The 27,043-nt window shown below is 34.9% G+C and overlaps 1 pseudogene; it reads left to right on the top strand.

Moving 5' to 3' along the window:
* The window catches only part of LOC131170247 (protein DECREASED SIZE EXCLUSION LIMIT 1-like), an 87,899-nt pseudogene that overhangs the window by 6,764 nt on the left and 54,092 nt on the right, over window positions 1–27,043 (top strand).

Genomic DNA, 27,043 nt, shown 5'->3' with positions numbered 1-27,043 from the left:
ATTTACAAGCTAAAATAATTTACAAATTTAGTTTACAACTTTAAGGTACAATTTTAATTTACAACTACTCAAAACCATGAACACTATATACATATAGTGAACATACATCACAATACAAAATGCAAAACATGGTATACTCAATATACCCGATGAACTCTCAATGAAGCACTAACAACCTAGTCTGCTGCCCTGTCAGTTTGTCTATCTGCGACAGCAATGAAAAGCTATCGTTGAGCCAATGTCTCAGTGGTGCACAACATTAACAAAATGCAACTTTAAATCACAAATCATAAGTCATATAAATAGTGGATACTTAAAACCATAGTTAAATTCAAAGATAGTGAATGTCATAGAGAATTTAAACTCCATTTCACAATATCACAATAAATTTCAATAAATTACACACACAGCTTAATCATGTTCCAAAGTCCAATTCATCCCAAGAGCCGATGACTAATGAGGAATAACATAGCTAGCTAGCAATAATATGAGTACTCATTCTATTCGTCCTCAACAGGCACACACCTCAACACTTCAACCAGAGAGGGAATTCAAAGTTAATTCGTCCCACTAGACCAGCTAGCAAGGAATTCAATCAATACACATGATAGTTGTGGTTTCAAACCAATTACAATGCTTTTCAATTAATAAGTATCTATCAAATATCATTCAAACAATTTTTCGCAATTTAAAACAATAATATACAAATAGTTATAATTTATTTCAATCGAAAAATTCAAAAGAAATAACTGTTCTGCACAAACCTCTGAAGTGTAGCCTCTTGGCCCTGACTCAGTGTTTTCTTCCCCTTCCCTGAGTCTTTGCTAACTGAAACACATAATTTGAAGTGTTTCAGTACTCATTTAAACCGTCTCTAACAATAAGGCTTAATAATTAATTTATTGAATACTATTATTTCCCTTAGTCAACCTAAAATGTTGACCCTCGATGCACTCTAGGTGAATTAGGTTTAATGTTACCAATATATCACATTTTATAGCCTTTTAGTAATGGTACATGTTACCAAATTCATTTTTAATTATATTGCATTTTATTGCAATTTGCTGGATTTCGGTATACTAATTTGACCTAGCCGGATGACCTAGTTCCCTCGGTTTTCGGGTTTCGGTCCAAACTACAAACTTGTAGGTCTATGTCTTATTGCACATGGAGCAAAATTTCAGGTCATTCTGAGTTGTGTAGACCAAGTTATGGTCAATCTACCAATGCTGGACAGAATGTACCAAAATGATAGGCTTAGATCATTTTTAGGTCACTTTTGGTTCGGCCAGTTTTTGGACCTGAACTTATGCAAGTTATTTGGCTTGGTTCGGGCCATTTATGGGCTTTGGTGTCTTCACAAGAATTGTAGATATGTGTCTCAACTATTCATGGTAAAAATTTTAGGTTAATTGGACCTATTTTGATTGAGTTATGGCTAAAACACTAACTGCTGCCCAAATGGTCAATTTTCAGGCTTTCAAAGCACTAATCCGGATTTGGTCATTTTTCAAGTCACCTTCTAGGCAGAATTTTGATAAGCTTCCTTCATGAAAGTTGGCACATTTTGTGCCTAGTTTCACCTCCAATTAGTTTCATATCAATTGGAGCTATAAACTTAAGGTTCTAAGCCAAAACATACACTGCCCTATTATAATTTGTTAATCATTTACCAATTACACATCTTATGTTTACATGCCAACTCTGGTTTGTACCATAACACTAACACACTTTACTTCACATTTTTGGTCATTTTGGCAACTTGTAACCACTCTCAACAAACACACTTAATATAGAATTTTTCAAATTCCCATTTACAACAATTAAAGTCCCATTGACAACAATTCAACCACATGAACATACCTCATTTCCATGTCCAAATGCAAACAATTATTCATTTGCACATGCTGCCATCAATGACAACATAATTCAACAATATTTCATGAACTCAAACACTTCAATCTTCTTCATGAGGCTGCCACAAATTTACACATATCCATCAATTGCCATTTTCACTTTTTAAGCTTCCAAATCATACCTTACACATAGAATTCAAGTACAATACAATCAAACATTTAAATCATCATTCAAACCACTATTTACATGCAAGAATAAACTGTTCTTATTGAAGTTCCATGGCTGCCAAAATGTACCTCTCCATTAACTCATCAAACTTCAAAAATCCTTCCACAAATCAACTACCCACAACACCCATTCAATGTTTAATGAAACAAGAATTAAAAATACATACTTACCACTTTTGAAATTCTTCAAAACCTCACCAAAACTTAATTTTCTTGCTGCCTATCTACTGCCCAAGTTGTGTAGAACAACTTTAGTGAAGGAAAAATGAAAGGATCATGGCTTGAAGATAGAAGAGTGAAGCTTGCATGGTTGGCCGTCCATGGAGGTTTTGAGAGCTTTTTCAATTCCACAAGGTGAGTGAGGTTGAAGAAGATGAGTGAAGTGGCTATCCATTTTATGTTTAATGGTCCACTTTAGTGGTGTTAGTGGAGCACTAATAGGATTAAAAATAATTTTTAATGTTAAACTTTCATAATTTAGTTTTTATCCCCCATTTCTTTCACTATTCTTATAATGTGTCACAATTTAATATTTCATGACATTTTCCAAGTGTAATATCATTTATTTTTAATGGAAATTTAGGTCAAAAGATAGCTCGGGGTGTCAAATGACCACAATGCCCCTGTTCGGGTTGCATTCCCGATTTTTCGATAACACCGAGTTTTATCGTTTTCTTGATTTCTCGTTTTTCTTTCTACTAATTAATAAAATTTTCTTTGATATTTCTAATGATATTTATACTTCAATAAGTCTTTAATTATGTCTTAAAAATATTTTCCAGGGCTCCTCGCGATCTAGGGCTAGTCAACGGTCTACGCTGCAACTTCCTGATGCGGTCACCCATCACTATGTTTCTCGGCTCGTTTAACTTTGTTACATTTCATTGCTATTATTTTTCCTTTGTTTTTCTTGTATTTTCTTTTCTTATATTTCATTATTTTATGTCTCCTCACCAATATTTAAGTGTAGTTCTAGGCATCCTAGCTGTCCGGACAACACTGGTCACCAGAACAGTAGAACGCATTACCGAACATAGGGGTGTTACAATTTTTCCCCCCTTAAAATTAATTTCGTCTCGAAATTTTACTTGGCATCAGTTTCTGAATAGCTGTGGGTGCTGTCTCCTCATATCCTCTTCGCGTTCCCAAGTAGCTTCCTAGCCTAAATGATAGTTCCACAACACTTTAACCAGGTGTATCTGTTTATTCCTCAGCTGCTTCACCACATATGCCAGAATTTCTATGGGTTCTTCCTCATATGAGAGGTCTGGATTTACCTCAATCTCTTCAACTAATAGTACATGAGATGGTTCAGATCTGTGCCTCCTTAACATGGACACATGGAAGACACTGTGTATCCTTTCTAGTTCTGTAGGTAATGCTAACCGATATGCCAAAGGACCCACTTTTTCTAGAATCTCATATGATCTGATGAAACGAGGACTCTGTTTCCCCTTTCTGCCAAATCTCATAATCCTCTTCCAATGAGAAACTTTAAGGAATACCTTAGTACCCACTGCATATTCAATATCTCTTCTCTTTAGATCAACATAGGACTTCTGACAGTCTGATGTAGCCTTGAGTCGATCTCTGATTAATCTGATCTTTTCTTCTGTCTGCTAAACAATTTCTGGCCCAATCATCTTTCTTTCACCTACTTCATCCCAACATAGGGGAGTTCTGCACTTTCTGCCATACAAAGCTTCATATGGAGGCATCCCAATGCTTGATTGGTAGCTGTTGTTATAAGCAAACTCAATCAAAGGCAAGTGTGTATCCCAACTACCTTCAAACTCAATCACACAAGCCCGCAGCATATCCTCCAATATCTGAATTACCCTCTTGGACTGGCCATCTGTCTGTGGGTGGAATGCTGTGCTAAAGTTCAATCTAGTTCCTAGGGCTCTTTAAAGACTACCCCAGAATCTAGATGTGAACCTAGGATCTCTGTTAGATACAATCGATACTGGCACTCCATGCAGTTTTACAATCTCATTTATGTACAATCTGGCCAATCTTTCCAAGCTATAGTCCATTCGAACTGGCAAAAAGCGAGCAGACTTGGTCAGTCTATCAACTATAACCCATACTGCATCATGACTATTATGTGTCCTCGAAAGTCCCGTAACAAAATCCATAGTTATCCGTTCCCATTTCCACTCTGGTACTGGCAATGGATGTAACAAACCTGCTGGTACTTGATGTTCTGCCTTTACTTGCTGACAAGTTAGGCATTTGGAAACAAATTCAGCTATATCCCTCTTCATACCCATCCATCAGTAATGCTCTTTCAGCCCTCTGTACATTTTAGTTCCACCAGGATGCATAGCAAAATGAGACTCATGTGCTTCCTTCATAATGATCTGTCTCAAGTCAGCAGTATTAGGAACGCATATTCTACCCTAATGTAGTAGTAAACCATCATCTCTCATAGAGAATTCAGGTTTCTTGCCCTGCTGGACTTCTTTCAGTTGCTTTTGATATTTATTATCACTCTGAGCAGCCATTCTGATCTGATCAATCAACACTGGCTGTACATGCCATGCAACTACTGTCTGTCCCTCATCATCAATCAAACTAGCATGCTGTGTTTTCAATTCATGTACCATGGAGAAAGGAGAAACTCTGAGACTTGCCATAGTCTTGGGACTTAAGGCGTCAGCTACCACATTTGCTTTCCCTGGCTGATAGTTTATTAAGCAATCATAGTCTTTAATCAGTTCTAACCATCTCCTCTGCCTCAAGTTCAATTCCTTCTGGGTACCTAAGTACTTCAAGCTCTTGTGATCTGTGTAAATGTAGCATTTCTCTCCATACAAATAGTGTCTCCAGATCTTCAGAGCAAAAATAATAGCTACAAGCTCCAAATCATGTGTTGGGTAGTTCCTCTCATACGGTTTTAGCTGGCGTGATGCATAAGCAATGACATTCCGATCTTGCATCAGTACATAGCCTAACCCATTGTAAGAAGCATCACTATAAACTGTGTATTCTTTACCCAGGGTAGGTAAAGTAAGGACTGGAGCTTCAGTCAAACACCTCTTCAACTCATCAAAACTCTGCTAACATTTATATGTCCACTGAAATTTTACATCTTTTCGAAGTAGCTTGGTCAGTGGAGAAGCTAACATAGAAAACCCTTTTACAAATCTATGGTAATATCCAGCTAAACCCAGAAAACTGTGAATTTCTGTGATATTCCTAGGTGGCTTCCAATTAAGGATAGCTTCTATCTTGCTGGAATCTACCTTGATCCCTTCAGCTGACATAACATGTTCTAAGAAGGAGATTTCTTTTAGCCAAAATTCACATTTCGATAATTTGGCGTATAGCTGTTTCTCCCTTAAGGTCTATAGTATAATCTGCAGATATCTATCATGCTCCTCTGCATTCCTCGAATATATCAAAATATCATCAATAAACACCACCACAAATTGGTCGAGATATGGTCTGAAGATAGTGTTCATCAGATCCATAAAAGCAGCTGGAGCATTAGTTAACCTGAATGGCATTACTAGAAACTCATAGTGGCCATATCGAGTTCTGAAAGCAGTTTTTGGAATACTCTACTCTTGCACTTTTAACTGATAATAACTAGATCACAAATCAATTTTGAAGAATACAGCTGCACCCTTCAACTGATCAAACAGATCATCAATGCGAGGCAATGGATATCTGTTCTTTATTGTCACCTTATTCAACTGACGCTAATCGATACATAAGCGGAGAGTACCATCTTTCTTCTTAACAAACAATACTGGAGCTCCCCAAGGTGACACACTAGGGCGAATGAAGACCTTTTCAAGTAGTTCTTGCAACTGTACCTTCAACTCCTTCAACTCTGCTGGTGCCATTCTGTATGGTGTTATGGAGATTGGATCCACACCAGGCATAACATTAATTTCAAACTACACCTCTCTTTCTGGAGGTAATCCTGGCAATTCATCAAGAAACACATCTGGAAAGTCAAATACTGTAGGGATGTCCCTCAATGCTGGACTCCCCACTTGGGTGTCTACCACATGTGCCAAGTAGGCTTCACACCCCTTTCTGATCATTTTTCTGGCTAGTGCAGCTGAAATGATGTTTGATGGCAATAGTTGCCTCTCCCCATGTATTACCACATCACTGTACTGAGGGAGACCAAAAGTGACTTTCTTCAGTCTACAGTTAATCATGGCGTGATGCCTGGCTAACCAATCCATGCCCAAGATGATATTATAATCTCTGAAGGGCATTTCAATGAGATCAGATAGAAAAGTGTGTCCTTGGATCACCAAAGAACAATCTCTATATATTCTATTAACCCTAACTTCTTGTCCTAACGGACTTGTTACTAGCACCTCAAAGTCCATTTTTGTACATGGAACAGCAATGCAATCAATGATGCTAGCACTCACATAAGAATGGGTAGAACCCAGATCAAATAACACAAACACATCTTGATTAAAAGTTGAGAAGGTACCAGCCACAACATCAGATGTCTCGGCCTCTTCTATCTGTCTCATTGCATAGACTCTGACTGGACCACTGCCTTGCTCTGATTGATTCATAGTGCCTTGGCTGCCTATTGGACTACCTCTACTCCTGTCTCTACCTCTGCTAGGTGGTTATGAACCTCTAGTGACAGGACTCTGAACTGACCCTTCAGCAATAGTAGGAGGTGGTCCAACTCTGCGACTACTGGTGCAGTCTTTGGCAAAGTGCCCTGTGCCTCCACAGTTATAACAGGCTCCTATGGCCTTGTAGCACACCCCACCATGATTTCTTCCACAAGTTTCACATTGGCGGAAAGGGTAGGAACTTCTGGTACTCTGCTGACCAGATAGAGGAGGTTTCTGTCCCGAATATCTTCCCCTACCAGACTTTTTACCACCTCTGTTGTGTCCCCCAAAGTTTTTCCTCTTCCTAGTAGGACCACTGGAACTCTGTTCTACTGACTTTCCCTTTTTTTCTATCTTCTCTGATTTCTTTCTCTCTGGGGCCGCTTCTAACTCAATTCTCTCTAATTCCAGTGCTTGAGAAATAAGCTCAGAGAAGTTATTATGTTTGAATCCGACCACTTATAATCTGATACTGGGGTTCAAGCCGATTTCAAATCTCTTACATCTCTCCCTACTAGTAGAAAGTAGACTTACTGCATAATGGCTCAGGCGGGAAAATTCCCTATCATATTCAGCCACTGATCTACTCCCATGTTTCAAACTTAGGAACTCTTACAGCTTCTGGTCCACATAAGCATCAGGGACATATTTTTGTCTGAACTCCCGTAGAAAATCATTCCATGTTACCACTGAAGGTTCTACCAGACTATGGGGAATGGTTTTCCACCAGTCATATGCATCCCCCTGTAGTAGAGACACTAAATATTCAAATCTGAGCTCCTCTGTATAATGTAGCTTCTTGAACACCCTATCCATTCTCTCTAACCACTGTTCTGCCTCTAGAGGATCTATTGTCCCCTTGAACTCAGTAGCCCCATACTTCATCAATTTGTCAAACTGCCTAGTAGAAGACTGTGGTTGTACCACTGGTGTCTATAGTGGGACTTGAGTAGGCATGTTATCAGCCATCTATTGGAACATTGCAGCCATCTGCTCAGCGAACTGAGTAGGAAACTACGATACTGAGAGGGCTAGTGCTGCTGATCCACTAACATTGTGTAGGACTAGGGCATCCCCTTGTACCTCAGCGTCTATAGATTGATCGACTGAACAATCACCCTCTTCCATAGTCAATTCGAGAATCTTAGACCTCCTGAACAAATAACACAAGGAGATTTCCTCCCGTTAGTGCATATTTGTAATGTAATATACTGTATGTATCAAACAATGACATTGAGCAGTTGTACTATAAAGAAAGAATATTCAAATTACAGGTGAAAAAAAAAATTTAAAAACTAGCTCTGATACCACTAAAACATGTCACACCCTACCCTTCCATAAGGCATAACATGATCCCGTAGTATACCTAATGAATTACCAACTTCGTCTATTGATAACCCATTAAATATACTACAAGGGATTTTAAACATTTTCTTACTTCTTTTTACAGTGGTGAGCACTATTTACAGGTGTTAAAAAAAATTTTTAACTGAAGTTGAACAGCTAACACATTTGAAGAATTAATAATTTCTGTAAGAATTTTGGCAAAGTGCCATCTGTATTTTGAATAAAACAGTTCTTCAAAAACCTGTAAAAAAGCACTTCCAATATTTTTCCTCAATCTCAAACTCCAATACCCAATCAACACAATAAGTTTCTGAACATTTGCCAATTCAAATCCATAATAATTTTTCAGTGTTTTCAAAAGCTGAGATAAAAGAAATATATCACCATATTTACAAGCCAAAATAATTTACAAATTTGTTTACAACTTTAAGGTACAATTTTAATGTACAATTTGAATTTACAACTGCTCAAAACCAAGAACACTATATACATCCAGAGAACATACATTACAATACAAAATACAAAATATGGTATACTCAATATACCGATGAACTCTCAATGAAGCACTAGCAGCCTAGTCTGCTGCCCTGTCAGTCTGTCTACCTGCGACAGCAATGAAAAGCTATCACTGAGCCAATGTCTCAGTAGTGCACAACATTAACAAAATGCAACTTTAAATCACAAATCATAAGTCATATAAATAGTGGATACTTAAAACCATAGTTAAATTCAAAGACAGTGAATGTCATAGAGAATTTAAACTCAATTTCACAATATCACAATAAATATCAATAAATCACACACACAGCTTAATCATATTCGAAAGTCCAATTCATCCCAAGAGTCGATGGCTAATGAGGAATAACATAGCTAGCTAGCAATAATATGAGTACTCATTCTATTCGTCCTCAACAGGCACACACCTCAACACTTCAGCCAGAGAGGGAATTCAAAGTCAATTCATCCCACTAGACAAGCTAGCGAGGAATTCAATCAATAGACATGATAGCTGTGGTTTCAAACCATTTACAATGTTTTTCAATCAATAAGTATCCATCAAATATCATTCAAACAATTTTTCACAATTTAAAACAATAATATGCAAATAGTCATAATTTATTTCAATTAAAAAATTCAAAAGAAATAACTGTTGTGCACAAACCTCTGAAGTGTAGCCTCTTGGCCTTGACTCAGTGTTTCCTTCCCCTTCCCTGAGTCTTTGCTAACTAAAACACACAATTTGAAGTGTTTCAGTACTCATTTAAACCGTCTCTAACAATAAGGCTTAATAACTAATTTATTGAATACTATTATTTCCCTTAGTCAACCTAAAATGTTGACCCTTGATGCACTCTAGTTGAATTAAGTTTAATGTTACCAATATGTCACATTTTATAGCCTTTTAGTATTGGTACATGTTGCCAAATTCATTTTCAATTATATTGCATTTTATTGCAATTTTGCTGGATTTCGGTATACTAATTTGACCTAGCCGGATAACCTAGTTCCCTCGGTTTTCGGGTTTCGGTCCAAACTACAAACTTGAAGGTCTATGTCTTATTGCATGTGGGACAAAATTTTAGGTCATTATGAGTTGTGTAGACCAAGTTATGGTCAATCTACCAATGCTGGACAGAATATACCAAAATGATAGGCTTAGGTCATTTTTAGGTCACTTTTGGTTCGGCTAGTTTTTGGACCTGAAATTGTGCAAGATATTTGGATTGCTTCTGGCAATTTCTAGGCTTTGGTGTCTTCACAAAAATTGTAGATATGTGTCTCAACTATTCATGGTAAAAATTTCAGGTCAATTGGACCTATTTTGAGTGAGTTACGGCCAAAATACTAACTGCTGCCCAAATGGTCAATTTTCAGGCTTTCAAAGCACTAATCTGGATTTGGTCATTTTTCAAGTCACCTTCTAGGCAGAATTTTGGTAAGCTTCCTTCATGAAAGTTGGCACATTTTGTGCCTAGTTTCACCTCCAATTGGTCTCATACCAATTGGAGCCACACACTTAAGGTTTTAAGCCAAACATGCACTGCCCCATTATAATTTGTTCATCCTTTACCAATTACACATCCTATGAACTAACACACCTTACTTCACATTTTTGGTCATTTTGGCAGCTTGTAACCACTCTCAAAAAACACACTATAATACAGAATTTTCCAAAGTCCCATTTACAACAATTCAACCACCTGAACATACCTCATTTCCATGCCTAAATTCAAACAATTATTCATATACACATGCTGCCATCAATGACAACATAATTCAACAATATTTCATGAACTCAAACGCTTCAATCTTCTTCATGAGGCTTCCACAAATTTACACATATCCATCAATTGCCATTTTCACTTTTTAAGCTTCCAAATCATACCTTACACATGGAATTCAAGTACAATACAATCAAACATTTAAATCATCATTCAAACCACTATTTACATGCAAGAATAAACTTTTCTTATTGAAGTTCCATGGCTGCCAAAATGTACCTCTCCATTAACTCATCAAACTTCAAAAATCCTTCCATAAATCAACTACCCACAACACCCATTCAAAGTTTAATGAAACAAGAATTAAAAATACATACTTACCACTTTTGAAATTCTTCAAAACCTCACCAAAACTTAATTTTCTTGCTGCCTATCTGCTGCCCAAGTTATGTAGAATAACTTTAGTGAAGGAAAATACAAGGATCATGGCTTGAAGATGGAAGAGTGAAGCTTGCATGGTTGGCCGTCCATGGAGGTTTTGAGAGCTTTTTCAATTCTGCAAGGTGAGTGAGGTTGAAGAAGATGAGTGAAGTGGCTGTCCATTTTATGTTTAATGGTCCACTTTAGTGGTGTTAGTGGACCACTAATAGGATTAAAAATAATTTTTAATGTTAAACTTTCATAATTTAGTTTTTATCCCCCATTTCTTTCACTATTCTTATAATGCGTCACAATTTAATTTTTCATGAAATTTTCCAAGTGTAATATCATTTATTTTTAATGGACATTTAGGTCAAAAGACAACTCAGGGTGTCAAATGACCACAATACCCCTGTTCGGGTTGCATTCTCGATTTTTCGGTAACACCGAGTTTTGTCATTTTCTCGATTTCCCGTTTTTCTTTGTACTAATTAATAAATTTTTCTTTGATATTTGTAATGATATTTATACTTCAATAAGTCTTTAATTATGTCTTAAAAATATTTTCCAGGGTTCCTCGCTGTCCAGGGCTAGTCAACGGTCCACACTACAACTTCCCGGTGCGGTCATCCATCGCTATGGTTCTCGGCTCGTTTAACTTGGTTACATTTCATTGCTATTATTTTTCTTTTGTTTTTCTTGTATCTTCTTTTCTTGTATTTCATTATTTTATGTCTCCTCACCAATATTTATGTGTATTTCTAGGCATCCTAGCTGTCCGGACAACACTGGTCACCAGAATAGTAGAACGCATTACCGAACATAGGGGTGTTACATTTCAAGCTTACAAATCAAACTTTACATATGGAATTCAACTTCAATACAATTAAACATTTAAATCAACATTTAAACAACCATTTACATATAAGGACAAGCTGTTCATGGTGAGGTTTCATGGCTGCCAAAATGACTCAACTCCAATAATTCATCAAACATAGAAAATTCTTCCATAAATCAACTACCTACAACCTTGGTTACACTTTTAATGAAACAAGAATTGAAAATACCTACTTACCTCTTTTGGACTTCTTCAAAACCTCACGAAAACATATCTCTCTTGCTCCAAGTATGCTACCCAAGGTGTGTAGAACAACTTTAGTGAAGGAACTTTAACAAAGGGAAGCTTGGATCATGGAGAGAGAAAGCTTGGTTAGGATATCCATGGAGTTTTCCTTTGAAAGAGAATATAATTCAGCAATGTGGTAATTCAATGTTGAAGATGAGTTTTTGCTGTCCCATTTAGCTTAACTAGGTGTCCCAAATATGCCTTAGTGGAGCACTAAACAATAATTAAATGTTTAATTATACAAGGTTTCTGAAATTTGTAATTTGGCCACCACACTTTCACTAATTATATTAGGTACCACAATTTAATTTTTTTATGAAAATTTCAAAGTTTAATATCATTTATTTTTAATGGATATTTAGGTCAAAAGACAACTCAGGGTATCAATTTACCAAAATGCCCCTATTCGGGTTGTATTCCCGATTTTTCGGTAATAACGAGTTTTGTCGTTTTCTCGATTTCTTGGTTTTCTTTGTACTAATTAATTAATTTTTCTTTGATATTTCTAATGACATTTATACTTCAATAAGTCTTTAATTATGTCTCGAAACTAAATTCCGAGGGGTTCCCTACAGTCCTAAGGTCGGCTATTGCCTACGCCATAACTTCCCCGTGCGGTCATCCATCGCTGCGGTGCTGGCTCGTTTAACTTAGTTTCATTTCATTCATATTATTTTCCTTTGTTTTTCTTGTATTTTCTTTTCTTGTGTTTCACTACCTTATATCTCCACACTAATATTTAAATATAATTCCAAGCATCCTAGCTGTCCGGACAGACACTATCATCAGAACAGTAGAACACACTACCGAAAATAGGGGGTGTTACAGGTAGTCCGTACGTTCTACTGTTTCGATGACTAATATTTATCCGGATAGTCAAGATGTCTGGAACTACACTTAAATGATAGTGAGGAGACATAAAAAGATGGAATAAATGATAAGAGAATATGAGAAAAATTAAGAGAAAATAAAAGAGATGAAATGTAACTAGGTTAAATGAGCTGGAACCATAGCGATAGGTGACCGCACCGAAAAGTTACGGTGAAGATAATTGCCGACTCCAGGACCATGAGGAACCCTGAAAAATAATTTTGGAATTTAATTAAAGGTCTACTGAGGTACAAATGACATTTAAAATATCAAAGAAAATTTAGTGAATTGGTATAGATAAAAATGAAAATTAAAAATGAAAATTAAAGAAACCAATGAATCAGGGATTAAATCGGTATTACTAAAAAAGTGGGACTATAACCTGAAGAGGGGCATTTTGGTCATTTGACACCTAGAGTTGGCTTTTGACCTAAATGTCCATAAAAAAAATGGTATTCAAATTTGAAAATCTCATGAAAAGATGAAAGTATACATATAGTGTAATTAAAGGAAGTATGGGGGGTATAATTAGAATTTTTGAAACTTGAATATAATAATAATTACACACATGTTAATGGAGGTATAAAAAGCTACTAGATGACAAACCTCACCACTTCAGCTCACTTCTTCTTCTTCATTCCCGAACCATGGCTGAATGAAATTCTCTCCAAACCTCCATAGCTATTCTTCATGCAAGCTCAATCTCTCCTCTTTCTCATCGTGATTTCCACCAGTCTCTTCACAAGAAATTGTCTACACATCATGGGAAGGTTGTATGCAGTAACAAGAAGTGAAAATTTTGAAGTTTCACATGCTTGGGAAGTTCTTGAATTAAGGTTAGTTCATAATTTCCCTTCTTTTCTTTGTTAGGCCTTGAATTGAGGTGGATATGAGATGAATTATGCATGAAATTTTAGAGAAATGATGAGTTATGAGAAATCTTCAATTTGGCAGCCATGGACATTGAAGGAGTTTGAGTTATTTTTACATGTAATTGATGGGTAATGAAGTTGATTAGGCTAATTACATATACTAGCAATTTGATTTTATGTGTAAGTTTGAAATGGATACTTTGAAGTAGGTTTATGAAATGAGAGCAATGTTCAATTCGGTAGCTTGATGTACTTATGAAAGCATTAATTTTATGTATGTCAATGTTGATTAATGAGTTAATGAATGTGTATTGTTGATGTTGATCAATTGAATTAGAGTTTTGAGTTAGTGATTTGAGACTTGTGTAATTGTTGGACATTTAACCTAATTGAATTGAGTGAATGTGTAATTGCTCGAAATTTGAACAAATTGAGTTGGTGCTAGACATTTGACCAAATTGAGATGTGATTGATGCCAATTAGAAGTGCTATGTATGTAATTTGTAGTTTGGGAGAAGGAGGAATGAAAATTGGAAGTGCAATTTTCTGTGCAAGTTGAGTTTTATTGAGGGCAGTATATATTTTGACCCATAACAGACCTTGTGTGATTCCAATTGTATGAGGCCAATCTATAATGGACCAATTTTCATGTAGATGTCATGCCAAAATTTTTCCTAAAAAGTGACCTAAAAATTGAACAAATCCAGATTACCAATTAGTGAACCTAGAAAATAACCAAATAAACAGTATTCAATCATTTGGCCATAACTCACTATAGACAGGTCCAAATGACCTGAAGTTTATACCATTGGAAAGTTTAGACATAGAGCTACAACTTTTGTGAAGAACACAAAGCCCATAATGCTATTAACCAAGTTAAATTGCTTGCATAAATTGGGATACCAAAACTGTCCAGTACCAAAATAGCCCAGAATTGCCTTTATCTAGGCAACTTGACTAGTTTTGGCAAAGAAGCCATAACTTGGTGCATAGAACTCCAAATGCCCTGAAACTAGTGCCACATTTCAAAAAGATATATGCCTACAATAATGGTATTTTGACCAAAATCAAGATATTAATGGAACTAGGTCAATTAACTTGATTAAGTTGACATACCAAATCTAGAAATGGTATAAATAACCATAAACTCTAGAATAATGTTTTAAGCATATCTCCCACTTGAAATCTTCAATTGAAATGCGCCATACCAATCTGGAAAGCTAAGAAACAGACCTTCAACTTTGTTTTAGATATCTTCCTCAACTTATAAATGTATGAAGCCTAAATTTAGGGTCAAACCTACTGACCTAAATAGAAATCATGTTGGTATAGGACATTGAGTCCACGTTAATAATTTGACTATAAGAAATCCTACAAGACTTGAAAATTTTGAAATTAAAATTTTTGGGTGACCATAAGACATAGGGTAACAAATCCTATCAAGCACACTAGGCCTAAATGTCACTATAAATTGTCCAAATAAATTGGTTAATTTCAACATCAAAACTGCCTAGTTAAGGGAACCAAAATCCAAAATTGACCTAGTTATGGTTTTTTGACCATAACTTGAGTTATACGAATCCAAATGACATGATTCAAAAAGGAAAATAAAGACAAGACATAGAGGAACACTTCCATTGAGGAAATGTGGACAAACAGTAGCATAAATTGCTCATTTTGATATGCAAAGACAAGACATTAAAGCTAAATCTAAAGAAAGGTTCTTGGAATAAATTATTGACTTATCCCTAATAAATCACTACATGCTAAATTACATGAAACAGGTATGTGGGTCCCACTTTTCCCACTTTCCCACTACAAGGTGACATGAAATCAGTTGACATATAAAATGTAAAATTACCTAAATGGTTTGCTAAACACATAAGTCATAGGAAAACACATTTGGAACCTATGTTTCTATCATGTATGAAATAACAATACTATAAATATGTATAGTACATGACATAAAATAATGAGAGTGATAAATACATAAGTTATATAAATATGTACTTGGGACCTATTTTCCCATTATAATGACATGAAAATGGTATAAAGAATAGATAATACATGAACTGAAATAATAATATGTTATGAATCCTTAATAGTGCATAGCATGAAATAATAAAATTATAAGTGCTTAATAATACTAATTTGCCTAAAGTATACCTAGACTTATATATATACTTGGATCAATTGGTATACCAATTAGGGACTACAGATAGCAGTACTGCCTACATAAATAATCATTGATTGACAAAATATGTTTGATATGATTTCTGACCGCTGGCCTTGTGCCTGACAGACAATTGTATACAGGATATTATATGCCTGCCAACTGGCCTTGTGCCTAACATGACAGATGACATGACAGATGCCATTGCACAAACTTGTATTTCTAGCTTCAACAACCTGCCCACTGGCCTTGTGCCTGATATGACAAATGTATACTGGAAAAAACATATGGCTGTCTAACCAGTATACTCCCATGTATCTAGCATTATAGTTTGTTATAGGTTACTTGGGCATTGATGTAATTTTAAAAGACTGAGAATGAAACCAATGAATGGATAAGATACTGATAATTAATTTAGTTCCAAAGTTCAAAAAGTCATAAATGACGTAGAGTATATAAGAAATGAACAGAAAAGATATTGTTAAATCTAACTGTTCCCAAAGTGTAGAAAAGTTATAAATGTCATAGAGTTGATGACAATTTCACTGATATGAGTTTAAAAAGTTAGAGAATGAAATAAATACACAGAAAAAATACTGCTAATTAATTTATAGAATGAAACAAATACACAAAAAAGATACTGCTAATTAATTTATTCCCAAAATGTAGTAAAATATGCAAGTGACCTAGAATTGCAAAAGTTTACACATAATTAGTATTTATAATTATTTAGTTGAATTTCTTTAAGATTATGCACCACTAAGCAATTTGTTTAGCGCGTTGGATTTTCCATCGCGTAAATACTGGAGACCAGATACAGTAGCAGCCGCCACAGTAGTACTCTGATTACAGTTGTCTAGATCTACTACAGTCCAGAGTCCAGAGTCATCTCATCAGTTATAATATTTTGGTAGGGCCCATGTATAGACTAGTATTTGGTTCATGTAATTATAGTTGATGATTTAATAAATTGTATTAATATTTTTGAGACTGTAAAATAAGCTTATGAACTTTTGTGTATAATTTCCATATAAATGAATGAATGAATGAAAAATATTATCTTCTTGAAATTGAATGAATAGATATGATATGATATGATATGATATGTTATATGACAAGATGAATAGAACAGATATGATATGAAATTATTTTTGATAGGTAACTATTGGAACCCACCAGATGCCAATAAAACAAAGGAGGCTCTGCCCGGGTTTCCACAGAAATAAATTGTGATTTTAAAACAAGTATATATATATATATATCCACATGTTTTCTATAAAGTTTAAAATTAACAATGGACATGACAGGATAAGATAGGGTGCTCCAGTATCGAATATGGCACTCCTCGCTCGGCTACACGGTAGACGGGTTAGGGGTGTTACAATGGTAACATGAATAGTAACCACCACAATATCAAATATAAAGAACTAAAAACCTAACTTTGCTAATGTGCCCTTGTATGCCTAGTATGATTAGTTTGGATAGGTTGGTATGTCAATAGGGTTCTGATTGCAGTACTGCATATGGTCTTGTGCCATTTTGTGATATTATGGCTTTTAGCCATTTTGATACTCTTGGCATACTCGGTTTTATGCTCGATTGTTATTTTGGCTTGTTAGCCATTCTATTGCACACTTGGCAAACACTTATGACCAATGATGTGATGGCCTGAGATACTTGGTACCCAGTGTTAGTTTACCTATTTATCCAGTCCAGTCAACTGGTGTAGGTTACTTGGGCAATTGAAAATAAGTTTTAAAAATTTACTACTAAATAATGAACATAAAAATCCCTAAATTAAGGATATTACAAATAATTACCAAAATTTCAGTCAGCATGAATTAATAGCATAATTTCTGCATATTTAATTATTTTAGTTTATTTTTCTATTATATTAGCACCACTAAGCTTTATGCTTAACGCGTCGTTTTTTGCCACGCGTAGGTACTGGAGATCAGGATAGAGCCCAGTAGACCATAGACTGGGAGTAGAGATTTTTGATCTGCATCAGTGTCAGACCGTGTCATCTCATCAGTGCAGTGTATTGTGGTAGGGCCCCTTAGGCCATGTTAGTTATTTTTGGTGTGTTGTAATATTCGGTTTGTCCTGTAAATTATGAACCTATGTAATTATTGTAAATTAATGAAATTGAGTATTTTGTTTATGAATGAGAGCATTATTTTATTTGTTATGTATGAATGAAATTTGTGAATTTGAAATAAATGAGATGAAATATTGGGATTATGAAAAATTTATGCTATTGAGATTATATTACTGAGATTTTCAACAGGTGGGAATCATCAAACTCAACTCAACTCAACTTAACTAAGCCTTTATCCCAAAAATTTGGGGTTGATTATATGGATTTGCTTTCTCCACTCTAAACGATTTTGGGTTAAATCCTCAAAAATTTGTAATGCTCCTAGGTCATGTTTTACTACTCTCCTCCAAGTCAATTTGGGTCTACCCCTTTTTTTCTTATATATATATATATAATGTGAATAATAAGAAATGTAATAAGATAAGTTAACGCACTCTGACACCGAGTGTGACATGCCTTACTTGGCTACACCGTAGATGGGTGAGGTGAAGGAACGGAAGCGTGAAAAACACAAGTTTATACCATTGAATTCAAAAATTTTCACTTAGGGTCACATGCATCATGCAAGATTTATTTTTTTCTATTTGATTTCAATGATAAACAACATATTAAAACTCTTTTAATATGTTTTTGGATCTGTATTTGCCATTTAAGATTTTAAAATTAATCAGATTAATTTTAGAACCCTAGATTAAATCAAGAACGATTACACTAACCTCTTGATGAACTGCAGCGTGTCTGCGCCTTTGAGATTCGTCTTCAGGACACCAGATGTTGTCCCTCTAGCTTGTCCACACCAAGAACACCTATGGCAGCCCTTGAATAGCTTCTAAAGCTTTTTCTATTAATTAGAAAATCAAGTTATGCCTTTTAAGATATTAAAGATGTAAACAGGACACTAGAAACAATTTCTAGTGTTCTTAATTCAAGAGATTGATGGCTAATCTCTTTGAATTGATGAGAGATGAAGAAGAAGAGAAGAAAACCCTCAAAGTGGCGTGACTAAGGAGTGTGGCTGCTGGTTGTGTTTTATTTTCTCATAACAACACTTAAATAGCTGGGTTAACACATTAAACCCTTGCCACATGTCACCCTTTGTTTAGCTCTAGGTTTAAGTGACCCAATCACATTGTGCCAAGTGTCAAACCTATATTTAATCTTGATTTTAATCATCTTACATGATTAAAAGACATTTGGCAAGCTTATGTGTAATCCCATGTGTCACCATCTCATGGTGCCACGTGTCACACTGCAAAATGACCAAAATGTCCCTGTGTCTTAATTTTGAGTTCTTAACCCAAAATAATTATTTTCCTCTTCTAATTAATTTATATCAAATATAAATTAATTAATCTCTATTAATTAATTTCTCATTAATTAAATTCATATTTAAACACTTTAAATATAAATTTAACTTATATTATACATCCAATAATCTAGATTTGGTTTCAAGTCATGCTAGGGACTTTGCAATCTAATTGCAAACCAAACCTATTTAATTAATCAATTTAAACTCTTTAATTAATTAATTAAATCATATTTAAATAGGTGATAACTTGTGTATGTGTGTGACTTACTAGGCTCATCACTAATTGGCAATGAGACATGATATCAACTCTTAATATCATCAGAACTCTTTCTTACCATAAATGATTTCTCTAAATCATTTTATGAACCTCATAGACCATGGTTAACACCTAGCATAGCATGCCATGGCCACCCAATTAGTAATAAGGTTTACCTTAAATGAACCTATAATCATATGTTACCATGCACTAGAATCTCTCTGTTACAAAATCTCAACTCAAGCTGGAGTCATGGTTTATGTCAAACTCCATTTGCTATGAATATTATGTTCTCTTTTAATTCCAGTTATTGATCAAAAAGATTTTCTCATCAGAAACTCTTTTCTAAATAAATCTATCTGTCCTGGCCAGGAACTTGAAACATTAAGAACAATTAAATGAACATAGGATTTTATCTCTATTTACTTAGAGGAACAGATTCCATCTTGATCAACACCTACCTCCATATATAACTAGTAGGAGCCAACAGATGCCCATATACCCATACACAGTACAAGTATGAAAGCAGTATCAAACTCAAACTACCTATATACAAGATAACTGTGCTATCTCAGGTCTAAAGATTATATGCACTGATATGATTTATGACAAAACATTGACAAGAGTAAACTCCATGTGCTTGTCATAAGTGTCATTGGTTCAGCCTACTTATCATTTATAAGTGCCTATCATGTTTGTTATATGGCATGAGACTCACCATTCCATCTTATTTATATCTCATATAAATAACTTAGGAACAAACATGAATACAATCTTTCTGGATAAGTCATGTCCTTATTATGAAGTATCCTTGATTGTGAACCTATTTAGGATACTTTGTGCTAGAAATATTGTCACTCATATTCTTAACAACTTAAGAATAATATTTCTAACAAAATATCAATGGACCTTTTCTATTACACATAAATATATTATATAAATAGAAAAGTGGAAATGCCTTTTATTAATAAAAATATGTACAAGATACATACTAAATGATATGCTCTAGGGCATACTACTAACAATCTTCCACTAGCACTAGAGCCATTCATTACAATATCTTAGACCTATCTTCTCAAGATGTCGGTCTAACTGAGTCTGTGACATAGGCTTAGTGAATGGATCAGCTGGATTTTCAGCTGATGCTATTTTTCTGCATGGCTATATCGCCTTTGCCCAACTATATGTCTGATAATGTGGTAGTGCCTTTCTATGTGTTTGGATTTTGGGTGAGACCTTAGTTCCTTAGTCTGTATGACTACTCCATTATTGTCACGATGTAGTGGAGCTGGCGACTCAATGGAAGGAACTCTTGTAAGTTACATCACGAACTTCTTTATCCAAACGACTTCCTTTGCGACATCGATGCGATGAATATACTCAGCCTCTGTAGTGGAATCTGCAGTCGTGCTCTGTTTGGAACTCTTCCAACTGACTGCACCTCCATTACAAATGAACACATATCCAGAGGTAGACTTTCTATCATCGATATCTGATTGGAAATCAGAATCAGTATAACCATCCAATTGTAAGTGTCCACCTCCATAAATCAAGAATAAATCCTTAGTTCTTCTCAAGTACTTAAGGATATTCTTGTGACTATCGATGTTCCAAACCTGGATTGGATTGATACCTACTAGTCAAACTAATAGCATATGCGATATCCGGCCTAGTACACAACATTGCATACATTAAACTTCCAATAGCCGAAGCATATGGAATCCTGGTCATCTTATCTCTTTCTTCAGATGTCTTTGGAGACATCTCTTTAGAAAGGTGGATACCATGTCTCACTGGTAACAATCCTCTCTTAGAATTAAGCATGTTAATCCTCTTTAACACCTTTTCCAAGTATAGACTTTGGGATAAACCAATTATTCTTTTCGCTCTATCTCTATAGATGCGAATCCCAAGAATATAGGTTGCCTCCCCTAAGTCTTTCATGGAGAATGTATTTGACAACCATACCTTTATAGTCGTCAACATACCTGTGTCATTACCCATCAATAGTATGTCATCCACATATAAGACAAGGAAAGTGATAGCACTGTCACTAACCTTCTTATATACACATGACTCATCCTCATTTTTGATAAAACCAAAGGATTTAATGGCTTCATCAAAACGAATGTTCCAACTCCTCGGAGCTTATTTCAACCCATAAATGGATCGCTTTAGCTTGCATACCTTGGAACCATCTTGGGATTCAAATCCCCTAGGTTGTTCCATGAAAATGTTTTCTTCAATGTATCCATTGAGAAAAGCTGTTTTGACATCCATCTGCCAAATCTCATAATCATAGTACGCAGCTATTGCTAGTAAAATCCTAATTGATTTAAGCATGGCAGCAGGCGAGAAAGTCTCCTCATAGTCGAATACTTGCCTTTGGTGAAACCCTTTCGCTACTAGCCTTGCTTTATAGGTCTCTACCTTTCCATCAGAACCAATTTTCTTCTTGAAAACCCATTTGTTCCCTATAGGTACAATACCTTCAGGTGGCTTAATAAGATCCCAAACTTGATTCTTATACATGGAATCAATCTCGGATTTCATAGCATCAATCCATTTTAAAGAGTCTATATCTGATATAGCTTCTTCATAGGTAAGTGGATCATCTCCATGATCTACTTCTTCATGAGTAGACAACTCTTGTTCTTCTTCATGAAGAAAACCATATCTCACTGGTGGGTGAGATACCCTGGTTGTTCTACGAGGTATAGCTGTAGATGTTTCATCAACGGGTATTGGTTGACTAGATGGATCTATATCCATCTGATCTGTTGGTTGGTCAGAATTCTCCAATTCTAACTCTATTTGCCTTCCTTTGCCTCCTTCTTGGACAAATTGTTATTCAAGAAATGTGGCATCTCTACTTATCACAACCTTTTGTGAAGTAGGCAAATAAAAATAATATCCAAAACTATCTTTTGGATATCCAACAAATCGACCTTTTTCTGATCTGGTCTCCAATTTATCAGTGTTCAGCTTTTTGATATAAGCTGGACAACCCCAAATCTTAACATGCTTAAGATTTGGTTTTCTTCCATGCCATATCTCATAAGGTGTTGAAGAAACTGATTTTGATGGAATCCTATTCAGAATATACAAAGCTAATTCTAATGCAAATCCCCAAAAGGAGATTGGCATATCAGTATAGCTCATCATACTACGTACCATATCTAATAGGGTACGATTTCTCCTTTCAGATACACCATTCAGCTGTGGCGTTCCTGGAGGAGTCAGCTGAGAAACAATGCCATTCTCTCTCAAGTATTCATCAAATTTAGTACTCAAATATTCACCTCCATGATCTGATCGAAGAGCTTTAATACTCTTTCCTATTTGATTTTCTACTTCAGATTTAAATTCTTTGAACTTTTCAAAAGATTCATGTTTGTATTTCATCAAATACAAATACCCAAACCTTGATTTATCATCAGTAAAGGTAATAAAATAATGAAAACCCCCTCTAGCTATTTCTTTAAATGGACCACATACATCACTATGTATTAGCTCCAAAATATTTTCAGCTCTTAGCCCCTGTCCAACAAAGGGTGATCTAGTCATTTTGCCCTGAAGGCGAGATTCACAAGTTGGAGTAGGCTCAGAGCCCAATGAGGATAGAATCCCCATTTTCTCCAATTTTGTAATCCTATCTTCTGCAACATGACATAACCTTAAGTGCCAAATATATTTTGAACTTGAGTTGGTTTTCACCACGGCATTGCATTCATTTAGATTGCTATACTCTGGCCAGTGGAAACACTTTCTTACTGGCAATGGAAACACTTTCCTGTTGGCAGTGGAAACACTTTCCTTTGCCTTCATCAGCTTTAGTCTTCCTTTTATGTTTAGCTATTTTCTTAGAAGGACCAGGAATCTGAGGTTTCTTTTTCTTATTGCCCTTCTTCTTGTTGGACTTTCCAGCAGAAGAAGATGCAACCAAAGCTACCTCTTTTCCTTTATTGCCTGGCATATTCTTTTGGGCAATAACCAGCATGTTGAGTAAACCAGCTAAGGTGCATTACTGTTTAGTCATATGGAAATTTGTCACAAAATTCCCAAAAGACTCAGGAAGGGACTGAAGGATTAAATCCGTCTGTAGTTGGAAATCCATGTTGAAGTCAAGATGTTCCAACTGCTCAATTAGCCGAATCATCTTGTGGACATGATCCCCAACATTCTGTCCCTCAGACATCCTCATACGGAATAGCTGTCTAGATATCTCATACCTAGCATTCTCTTGTGCTCACCATACAACTCTTGTAGGTGAAGGAGGATCTCACTCGCACTCTGCATGTTCTCATGTTGCTTCTGTAACTCATTACTCATGGAAGCAAGCATGTAACACTTAGCTCTCATATCATGCTCCTTCCACTTGTCCAAAGTTTCATATTCCTCTTGTGTGGCCTCTAGAGGTAAGGGACCAGGAACATTTGAATCTAGAACATATCCTATATGTTCAAGGTTCAGGACAAGTTTCAAATTTCTTAGCCAATCAGACAGATTAGGTCCTGTCAACCTATTGTGATCAAGTATGCTTGCAAGGATATTGGATGGTGGTGGTTGTTTTGTGCTCATTTTTTATCAGAAAATTAACTGCAGAAAATAACCAGATTAATTAGTAAATGTATCATATAATTAACCAAAATGATTATGGTCTTTTAATCAAATTGGTCCTCCCATTGACTTAGCGAATCCTACACTTCCAAAGTAGAAAACGGAAATCCTAGTTGGATGGATTTCTAGTGGGTGATTGAATTCTTATAATTCTATTGATCATCCTCAGGTACATCCATTATTGGAATTACAATAAACTATAAGTGAGCAACTCCTTGCCCATCACATCTCATGTGAGGTTCAATCCTTTACCTAGCCCCTAATGCTCAAAATCCCAGGTACATCCACTATTGACTTATCTTGCATTAGTTAAGTTGATCCCATTGAGCCAGTAATTATGCAAATAATTTTAATGTCCTCAGGTACATCCAATATTGGCCACTAAACCATTTACATATTTACAACATCTCATGCTTAACAATTATTCTTAAGAAAATCTCTTAAATTAATTGCATCTCATGCAACTATTTAAAATTTCTTTAAATCATTGCCCCAATGGAGGGCCTATGTTATAATTACTTTAATTATAGCATTTCCAACTTAATCATTTGTTTGGAAGATTTTATGGTCATTCTAATTACTATTAAGGTCTCACTTTGCACATTATCCATTTAGCATGCATATATCATATAATAGCATACATTCCCATACATCTCATGCATTCATGGATAAGCAGTAAATATGGTATGATCATGGACTTTCTAAGGGATTCAATTCTGAGCCACCAAGAATTGAATCAGGGCATTCCTAGGTGCATTTCATTCATTCATTTTACAAGAGTTGCTGAAGGAGTACATAATCAACACTTGATCTTGAATTCCTCCCACTGGTCCCACCAATGCTCTTAACCTCCTTGAACTTCTTGCAATCCAATATTACATGATAATCCTTGGCATACCAAGGCGAATTTACAAGAACTTAAATAAATGAAATTACAACCCAAAAATTATTACAAACTTAATAATACATGCCCAAAATAAATTAAAATAAATTAATTAATTTACAATCCCAAAGAAACATAAAAGAAATAAATCCAATCACATTGGTCTTTTATAGTCCATGATCATCCATCATGCATATCACTATTTAACAATTAAATAAAACATACATACTTAAATTAAATTGAATATCTCATATTCAACATAAAAATTCAGATTTGAATATGATTCAAATAAATTTAAAAATTCATATTTGAATCTCATTCAAACAAATTTAAAAATTCAGATTTGAATCACATTCAAACAACTTTAAAAATTCAGATTTGAATCACATTCAAACATTTTTTAAAAAATCAGATTTGAATCACATTCAAATATTTTTTAAAAAATTAGATCTGAATTTTATTCAATCAATTTTAAAAAAATCAGATTTAAATATGATTCAAACAACTTTAAAAATTCATATTTGAATCACATTCAAACAACTTTTAAAATTCAGATTTGAATCACATTCAAACAATTTTTAAAATTCTGATTTGAATCATAATTTAATTGTGTGATAAAAATTCTTATTAAACAATTTAATTAGACATAAAATGGATCTTAAATCATACAACAATTGCACATTCACCATCCATTTACCTTTGCACACCATTGTGATGCATCAACCATGCGCACCATGGTGTTTATCATTTGTGCCGCCACTTTGACTTTGCAACCAGCAATAAACTCTTGATCTCATGATCAAACACACAATGAAATCATATAAACATCAATCTAAATGGCAAATATAGTGGCTCTGATACCAATTTAAGGAACGGAAGTGTGAAAAACACAAGTTTATACCATTGAATTCAAAAATTTTCACCTAGGGTCACATGCATCATGCAAGATTTATTTTTATCTATTTGATTTCAATGATAAACAACATATTAAAACTCTTTTAATATGTTTTTGGATCTGTATTTGCCATTTAAGATTTTAAAATTAATCAGATTAATTTTAGAACCCTAGATTAAATCAAGAACGATTACACTAACCTCTTGATGAACTGCAGCGTGTCTGCGCCTTTGAGATTCGTCTTCAGGACACCAGATGTTGTCCCTCTAGCTTGTCCACACCAAGAACACCTATGGCAGCCCTTGAATAGCTTCTAAAGCTTTTTCTATTAATTAGAAAATCAAGTTTTGCCTTTTAAGAGATTAAAGATGTAAACAGGACACTAGAAACAATTTCTAGTGTTCTTAATTCAAGAGATTGATGGCTAATCTCTTTGAATTGATGAGAGATGAAGAAGAAGAGAAGAAAACCCTCAAAGTGGTGTGACAAAGGAGTGTGGCTGCTGGTTGTGTTTTATTTTCTCATAACAACACTTAAATAGCTAGGTTAACACATTAAACCCTTGCCACATGTCACCCTTTGATTAGCTCTAGGTTTAAGTGACCCAATCACATTGTGCCAAGTGTCAAACCTATATTTAATCTTGATTTTAATCATCTTACATGATTAAAAAACATTTGGCAAGATTATGTGTAATCCCATGTGTCACCATCTCATGGTGCCACGTGTCACACTGCAAAATGACCAAAATGCCCCTGTGTCTTAATTTTGAGTTCTTAACCCAAAATAATTATTTTCTTCTTCTAATTAATTTATATCAAATATAAATTAATTAATTAATCTCTATTAATTGATTTCTCATTAATTAAATTCATATTTAAACACTTTAAATATAAATTTAACTTATATTATACATCCAATAATCTAGATTTGGTTTCAAGTCATGCTAGGGACTTTGCAATCTAATTGCAAACCAAACCTATTTAATTAATCAATTTAAACACTTTAATTAATTAATTAAATCATATTTAAATAGGTGATAACTTGTGCATGTGTGTGACTTACTAGGCTCATCACTAATTAGCAATGAGACATGATATCAACTCTTAATATCATCAGAACTCTTTCTTACCATAAATGATTTCTCTAAATCATTTTATGAACCTCATAGACCATGGTTAACACCTAGCATAGCATGCCATGGCCACCCAATTAGTAATAAGGTTTACCTTAAATGAACCTATAATCATATGTTGCCATG

This window comes from Hevea brasiliensis, chromosome 11 (genome assembly GCF_030052815.1).
Source record: "Hevea brasiliensis isolate MT/VB/25A 57/8 chromosome 11, ASM3005281v1, whole genome shotgun sequence".
Classification (NCBI taxonomy): domain Eukaryota; kingdom Viridiplantae; phylum Streptophyta; class Magnoliopsida; order Malpighiales; family Euphorbiaceae; genus Hevea; species Hevea brasiliensis.
Note: the sequence above shows the minus strand (reverse complement) of the source record. Positions and strands in the feature narration are given on the sequence as shown.